This window comes from Bombina bombina, chromosome 6 (assembly GCF_027579735.1).
Source record: "Bombina bombina isolate aBomBom1 chromosome 6, aBomBom1.pri, whole genome shotgun sequence".
Classification (NCBI taxonomy): domain Eukaryota; kingdom Metazoa; phylum Chordata; class Amphibia; order Anura; family Bombinatoridae; genus Bombina; species Bombina bombina.
This window is the reverse complement of record NC_069504.1, coordinates 1081616167-1081624184: the sequence shown is the minus strand read 5'-3', so window position 1 is coordinate 1081624184 and position 8018 is coordinate 1081616167.

The following is an 8018-nucleotide window of genomic DNA, read 5'->3' as shown; positions in this document are numbered from 1 at the left end:
GCCTACTGGATATTTTAGATGAGATTAGTGTTGCTATTGTCTTTTTGTAGGCTACAAGAATATAAATTTACAAGAAAATTGATAGTTCCTAAAACATCTTCTAACCTAGTAATACAATGTTATAAATTGATTTGCTTAGATTTTTTTTCTTAAATATTGTTTTCATTATTCATGATGCTCTGCTTAACTGAAACAATGAAGATAGATAATTTATATACATGTAATGAATATTGAGTTGGATAACCTACAGTGGCACTCAGTCAGTACCAAGCAATCAGTCTCAATGTAATGAGCATAGATATTGATGAAGACTGTTTAATCCATCCATTACTGCCTTGCTGGAGAGAACAGAGAGGACTAGTTCTCAGTAATGGAGACATATGATTGGTCCAACTAGCTTAGTATCATTAAATATAACAATATATTGTAGATAAATCCACACAGCATGTGCTGAAACTTGAAACTTGTGTTCTAATTACCTTGCTACACAATTAATTACTGATACTCAGTTAATGTTTTCAGTTACTTGGAAAGCTTGAAAAGTCAATGAGAAGCATTGCAGCATCCCTAATTATTAAACTGTACCAAAAAAGCCAACAATTAATCTGAAATAAGATTTTTCCCTTTACATGTGTTTATCATTCCTCAGTAAACCAAACTGATGAGTTTGACCATATATAAGATCAACTGCTTTGTCCCATTTTCATCAATGCATTTATGTATACAATATGTGTATAAAGAGTTAAAGTTTGACAAAAATAGGCCTAGATTGCAAGCCCAGGGTGCTTTATCTTCTGTTTGGTCTCATACAAAAAATTAATTATAATCTCTTATTACAAGCGGATGGTTAAAAATTTTAACCAGAGCATTTTAACAAGGCCATATCTTTTGTAAGTGCACTATTTAATGGATAGCACGGGGATCGCTATTAGCATACTCATTGTGCTAGTATTACTAGTGATGGGTTCAGTTTTGCTCTCCAGTACAATCCAAATTACTGTAACTGTAAAATGTAGAGCTTTTTTTTTTTAATTATCTTTTATTGATAAATGAAAAACAGTTACAGGTAAGTTTAAGCATTGAGTCAAGTTACAGCTTCTTTCCAATAATAGGTTTGATACCTGCATAGCTTGTATACTGGATGATTACTATAACAATAAAACCAATAACTTAAAGTACCCTAAAAATTGGGTAATGTTCGCTCACCAAAGCATCACTCAGAGAGTTTCAAATCCACGTATCATAAGTTTCTTTACTATTTAAACTTGTCCTTCCAAGTCTATAAGCAAAGATTTGAGCAGGAAAGCTAGAGAAATAGAGTTTTGGAAGTATAGATATAGCGAGTGTTAACCGTGGGGGATAGGTAGTAGGGAGTTGAAATGGGAAGGATACCCTGACTCCAATATCTGGTAGAGAGAATGTGTACATTCTGTACGTATTTTCTAGCTATCTGTCGTTGTCGAGTCTCTGGGTGTAGACGTTAAATTAGTGTCTGTAAGGAGTCCTCCCAAAGAAATTTAGTGTCTGTGAGGAAATTTACTTTTTTCCTCTTCAGGTAGCCGCTCTCTTCCAAAGTACTAAGCAGGTCTGATACTTTATCTATCCAATTATTAAATGCCAGGGAATATTGGGTTTTCCAGTGTAGGGCATCTAAACCTTTAGCTCCTGTCAGTCCTATTTGTAACAAGGTAAGCCTAAGTTTGCATGGGAATTTTGGGAGGTCGTTCAGTAGTGCAATTTTGGGTGTCAGGGAAAATTTGTTTGTTAGCATGGGTTTGAAGTTTTTCTATATCTAGAGCCATAGGGGTCTGATTTTGTCACAGTTCCACTACATGTGGAGATAACTACCTTTCTTGTTACATCCTCCAGCACCTATCTCTAGCATCTGGGTATATAGACTGTAACCGTGAAGGGGTAAAAACGCATTAGGACCTTAAAGTTTAACTCTAATGATTGAGGGGACATTGATGCTTTTTTAGTGAGTTTAAATATCCTTGCCCATTCATGCTTGGTCATGTTAATTTCTAGGTCTTCATGCCATTTCAGTGAATATGTGGGGAGGTGTAAGGCGTGTTCTGTTTGTAAGAGTTTTCTGGAAATTGATAGTGAGTTTTTTATGCAATCCTGTTTTCCAAGGGCATTAGTTCTCGTAAAAAGTTTTTTCTTTATGGGGATGTGTGTATAAAATGGGCTAGCTGGGAGTACTTCAACCAGCTGGACTATCTGCCTTCTGCAATTGTTGTAAGATTCTCTCTAGTCTGTAATTTACCATTTTGGATAAAGTTCTTAAGGGGGGTAGAATATCCCCACTTTACCACTCTTTGATGGTCTCTGTCCAGGCCCCCTATCACCTCTGCATTTATAGGGATTGGGAAAAGAGGGGAGTGAGCTCCGGAGATATGTTTCTTTCACATTATAATATTGTCCCAGGAGTCAAAAATATGTCTGTGTATTGCCAGTTCGGAACACTGTGGTGGCCTGAGTTCTCTAGCTACCCAACACAATGCTCCCACGTCTGGAACTTGAAGTATATGGGAATCCACAGATACCCAATCCTTAGTGTCTGGAGATCTGTGCCAGTCCAGGATTCATTGCCAAATTATTGCGTTGTGATAATCTGCTACACATGGTAGGCCTAGTCCTCCATTTACAAACACTCGGTACATATTGTCCCTATGAATCCTAGGTCTGCTTTTTCCCCAGATAAAGAAGTTAATATGTTTTTTTTATTCAAGATATACCATTAAGGAATGGGAATGGGGAGTGTTTGAAACAAATATAAGATCTTGGGCAAGGTTGTCATCTTAATGCATTGTGTACGTCCTCACCAAGTGATTGGTTTTGCTGCCCAAGTGCTTAAGTCTTGCTGTATGTTACGAGAAAGTGTGAGGTAGTTGTCATCAAATATTTGTGAATTAGTGGAGGAAAGTTGGATGCCTAAATATTTGAGGGACTTTTTTTTGCAAATTTAGAGGGCATATGGATTCAATTGATTGGAATGTGTTTTGTGGCAGGGATATGTTCAGGGTTTCCGATTTCTGCGCGTTGACCGAAAAGTTTGAGAAACGTCCGAAAGTGTCAATTTCTTTAAGGACTACTGAGATAGTGTGGAGTGGGTCCGAAATTGTAAATAGTACAACATCTGTGTACATTGCTATTTTGAAGTTGTGTGGACCTATATTAATGCCCTGTATCTCTTGTTTTTGCCTGATGTGTGCAGCGAAGACCTCCATTGAAAGGATAAACAGTATTGGGGACATGGGGCATCCCTGATTTGTACCATTCTGAATGCTGAAAGGCTCAGAGAGCATACCATTTGCTTTAACTTTGGCAGTAGGATGTGTATATAAACTAAATATGTGGGAGATCATTTTAGGGCTGAATCCTAGTGATGATAGGGTTTCTCTTAAAAATTTCCAATTTATTCCATCAAACACCTTCTCTGCGTCTGTGGCCATAAGGATTGCCAGAATATGTTTTGCATATAAAATCAGAGTCAACGCCCTGATAGTGTTGTCCCTAGCCTCTCTCTCTGGGACAAAGCCAACTTGATCTTTGTGTATAAGATTTTGTAATATGCTATTAATTTGATTTGTTAAAATGTTGCCCAGGATCTTAATTTCTGTGTTAAGGAGGGATATGGATCTGTAGCTGCCGGGGTCTGTGGGAGGCTTATTTGGTTTGGGGATTACAGATATATGCGCTGTTAACATCTCTTGGGAAAGCGCATAGTTTTCATCTAGTGTGTGAAACAGTTTTAGTAGATGTGGAGCCAGTATCTTTCTAAATGACTTGTAATATGCATTTGAGAAGCCATCTGGGCCAGGACTCTTTCCCGAGGGTAGATCTCTGATTGTAGTAAGTATTTCTGTAAGAGTTATTCTAAGTCATCTCTTTTGGAAGGCTGTAACCGGGGTAGATCGGCATTGTTTATATAAGCCCACATTTGTTCTAACAGTTCAAGTGAGTCATTAGAGTCTAAGTTATAAAGCTTAGCAAATTAAGAGATGAAGTGATTTGCTATATTATTACTGTCATATATGGTCTGATTGTCTACTGTTATTAATTTGTGTATTTGTGATTTGGTTGTTTGCACTTTCAGTAGTAGTAGTAATAAGTCTTCCTTAGACTTAATGCTTTTCTTTGTGCTTCTTTGGTTAGAATCTTATTGAGTTCCGGTCTAGTCTCTGATAATTGTTTAAATGTTGTGAGATCTGTTGGGGTATTTTTATGCCTAAATTCTAAACTTTCCAGTGTTGTTGTTAGTGAGTTAACAGTACTGTTGTATGTTTTTTTCCAAAAAACTGAGGTCTAGATTTAGAGTTTGGCGGTAGCCGTGAAAACCAACGTTAGAGGCTCCTAACGCTGGTTTTAGGCTACCACCGGTATTTGGAATCAGTCAGAAAAGGGTCTAACGCTCACTTTTCAGCCGCGACTTTTCCATACCGCAGATCCCCTTACGTCAATTGCGTATCCAATCTTTTCAATGGGATCTTTCTAACTCCGGTATTTAGAGTCGTGTCTGAAGTGAGTGTTAGAATTCTAACGACAAAACTCCAGCCGCAGAAAAAAGTCAGTAGTTAAGAGCTTTCTGGGCTAACGCCGGTTTATAAAGCTCTTAACTACTGTGCTCTAAAGTACACTAACACCCATAAACTACCTATGTACCCCTAAACCGAGGTCCCCGCACATCGCCGCCACTCGATTCAATTTTTTTAACCCCTAATCTGCCGACCGCCACCTACGTTATACTTATGTACCCCTAATCTGCTGCCCCTAACACCGCCGACCCCTATATTATATTTATTAACCCCTAATCTGCCCCCCTCAACGTCGCCTCCACCTGCCTACACTTATTAACCCCTAATCTGCCGAGCGAATCTCACTGCTACTATAATAAAGTTATTAACCCCTAATCCGCCTCACTCCCACCTCAATAACCCTATAATAAATAGTATTAACCCCTAATCTGCCCTCCCTAACATCGCCGACACCTAACTTCAATTATTAACCCCTAATATGCCGACCGAATATGTATTAACCCCTAAAGCTAAGTCTAACCCTAACACCCCCCTAAATTAAATATAATTTAAATCTAACGAAATAAATTAACTCTTATTAAATAAATTATTCCTATTTAAAACTAAATACTTACCTGTAAAATAAACCCTAATATAGCTACAATATAAATTATAATTATATTATAGCTATTTTAGGATTTATATTTATTTTACAGGTAACTTTGTATTTATTTTAACCAGGTACAATAGCTATTAAATAGTTAAGAACTATTTAATAGCTACCTAGTTAAAATAATTACAAAATTACCTGTAAAATAAATCCTAACCTAAGTTACAATTAAACCTAACACTACACTATCAATAAATTAATTAAATAAAATACCTACAAGTACCTACAATTAAACCTAACACTACACTATCAATAAATTAATTAAATACAATATCTACAAATAAATACAATGAAATAAACTAACTAAAGTACAAAAAATAAAAAAGAACTAAGTTACAAAAAATAAAAAAATATTTACAAACATCAGAAAAATATTACAATTTTAAACTAATTACACCTACTCTAAGCCCCCTAATAAAATAACAAAGACCCCCAAAATAAAAAAATGCCCTACCCTATTCTAAATTACAAAAGTTAAAAGCTCTTTTACCTTACCAGCCCTGAACAGGGCCCTTTGCGGGGCATGCCCCAAAGAATTCAGCTATTTTGCCTGTAAAAAAACACATACAATACCCCCCCCCCCAACATTACAACATTACAACCCACCACCCACATACCCCTAATCTAACCCAAACCCCCCTTAAATAAACCTAACACTAAGCCACTTCCTACCTTGTCTTCACCATGCCAGGTATCACCGATCGTTCCAGGCTCCGAAATCTTCATCTAAGCCCAAGCGGGGGCTAGACATCCATCATCTGACGGCTGAAGAAGTCCAGAAGAGGCTCCAAAGTCTTCATCCTATCCGGGAAGAAGAATATATCCGGACCGGCAACCATCTTCTTCCAAGCGGCAACTTCTATCTTCATCCGATGAGGACCGGCTCCATCTTGAAGACCTCCACCGCGGACTCATCTTCTTCCGACGACGACTTCCCGACGAATGGCGGTTCCTTTAAGGGACGTCATCCAAGATGGCGTCCCTCGAATTCCGATTGGCTGATAGGATTCTATCAGCCAATCGGAATTAAGGTAGGAATATTCTGATTGGCTGATGGAATCAGCCAATCAGAATCAAGTTCAATCCGATTGGCTGATCCGATCAGCCAATCAGATTGAGCTCGCATTCTATTGGCTGCTCGGAACACCCAATAGAATGCGAGCTCAATTAGAACCGTCATTCGCTGGGAAGTCGTCGTCGGAAGAAGATGGGTCCGCGGTGGAGGTCTTCATCTGATGAAGATAGAAGATGCCGCTTGGAAGAAGATGGTTGCCAGTCCGGATCTACTCTTCTTCCCGGATAGGATGAAGACTTTGGAGCCTCTTCTGGACTTCTTCAGCCGTCGGATGATGGATGTCTAGCCCCCACTTGGGTTGGATGAAGATATCGGAGCCAGGACGGATCGGTGATACCTGGCATGGTGAAGACAAGGTAGGAAGATCTTCAGGGGCTTAGTGTTAGGTTTATTTAAGGGGGGTTTGGGTTAGATTAGGGGTATGTGGGTGGTGGGTTGTAATGTTGGGGGGGGTATTGTATGTGTTTTTTTTACAGGAAAAAGAGCTGAATTTCTTGGGGCATGCCCCACAAAGGGCCCTGTTCAGGGCTGGTAAGGTAAAAGAGCTTTTAACTTTTGTAATTTAGAATAGGGTAGGGCATTTTTTTTATTTTGGGGGTCTTTGTTATTTTATTAGGGCTCTTAGAGTAGGTGTAATTAGTTTAAAATTGTTGTAATATTTTTCTTATGTTTGTAAATATTTTTTTATTTTTTGTAACTTAGTTCTTTTTTATTTTTTGTACTTTAGTTAGTTTATTTCATTGTAGTTATTTGTAGGTATTGTATTTAATTAATTTATTGATAGTGTAGTGTTAGGTTTAATTGTAGGTAATTGTAGGTATTTTATTTAATTTATTTATTGATAGTGTAGTGTTAGGTTTAATTGTAATTTAGGTTAGGATTTATTTTACAGGTAATTTTGTAATTATTTTAACTATTTTAGCTATTAAATAGTTCTTAACTATTTAATAGCTATTGTACCTGGTTAAAATAAATACAAAGTTACCTGTAAAATAAATATTAATCCTAAAATAGCTATAATATAATTATAATTTATATTGTAGCTATATTAGGATTTATTTTACAGGTAAGTATTTAGCTTTAAATAGGAATAATTTATTTAATAAGAGTTAATTAATTTCGTTAGATTTAAATTATATTTAAGTTAGGGGGGGTGTTAGGGTTAGACTTAGCTTTAGGGGTTAATACATTTATTAGAATAGCGGTGAGCTCCAGTCGGCAGATTAGGGGTTAATGTTTGAAGATAGGTGTCGGCGATGTTAGGGAGGGCAGATTAGGGGTTAATAAATATAATATAGGGGTCGGCGGTGTTAGGGACAGCAGATTAGGGGTACATAGGGATAATGTAAGTAGCGGCGGTTTACGGAGCGGCAGATTAGGGGTTAATAATAATATGCAGGGGTCAGCGATAGCGGGGGCGGCAGAATAGGGGTTAATAAGTGTAAGCAGTTTGCAATGGAGTACACTGAGCGCCTGCCTAAATAAGACCCTAGCTTTGGAAAATTGACTCCTAGTAGTCAAGATACAATTTAGATAAGGGTGGGGGTTGCCAAAGCGCCAACAAAAGGCTGGGTCTGAGCCAGTAATAGTTAAAATCACAATTTACATAAAAAGTGCATTTATTCATACAAATTCACAGGTAAAATACAACTAACAGACACTTAAAAAGAAATAAAACAGCACAAAAAGACCAATTAAAAGTACTAGCCTTGATCAGTGGCTAGTAAAGCACTAAAAATGCCCGGTTTCCCAG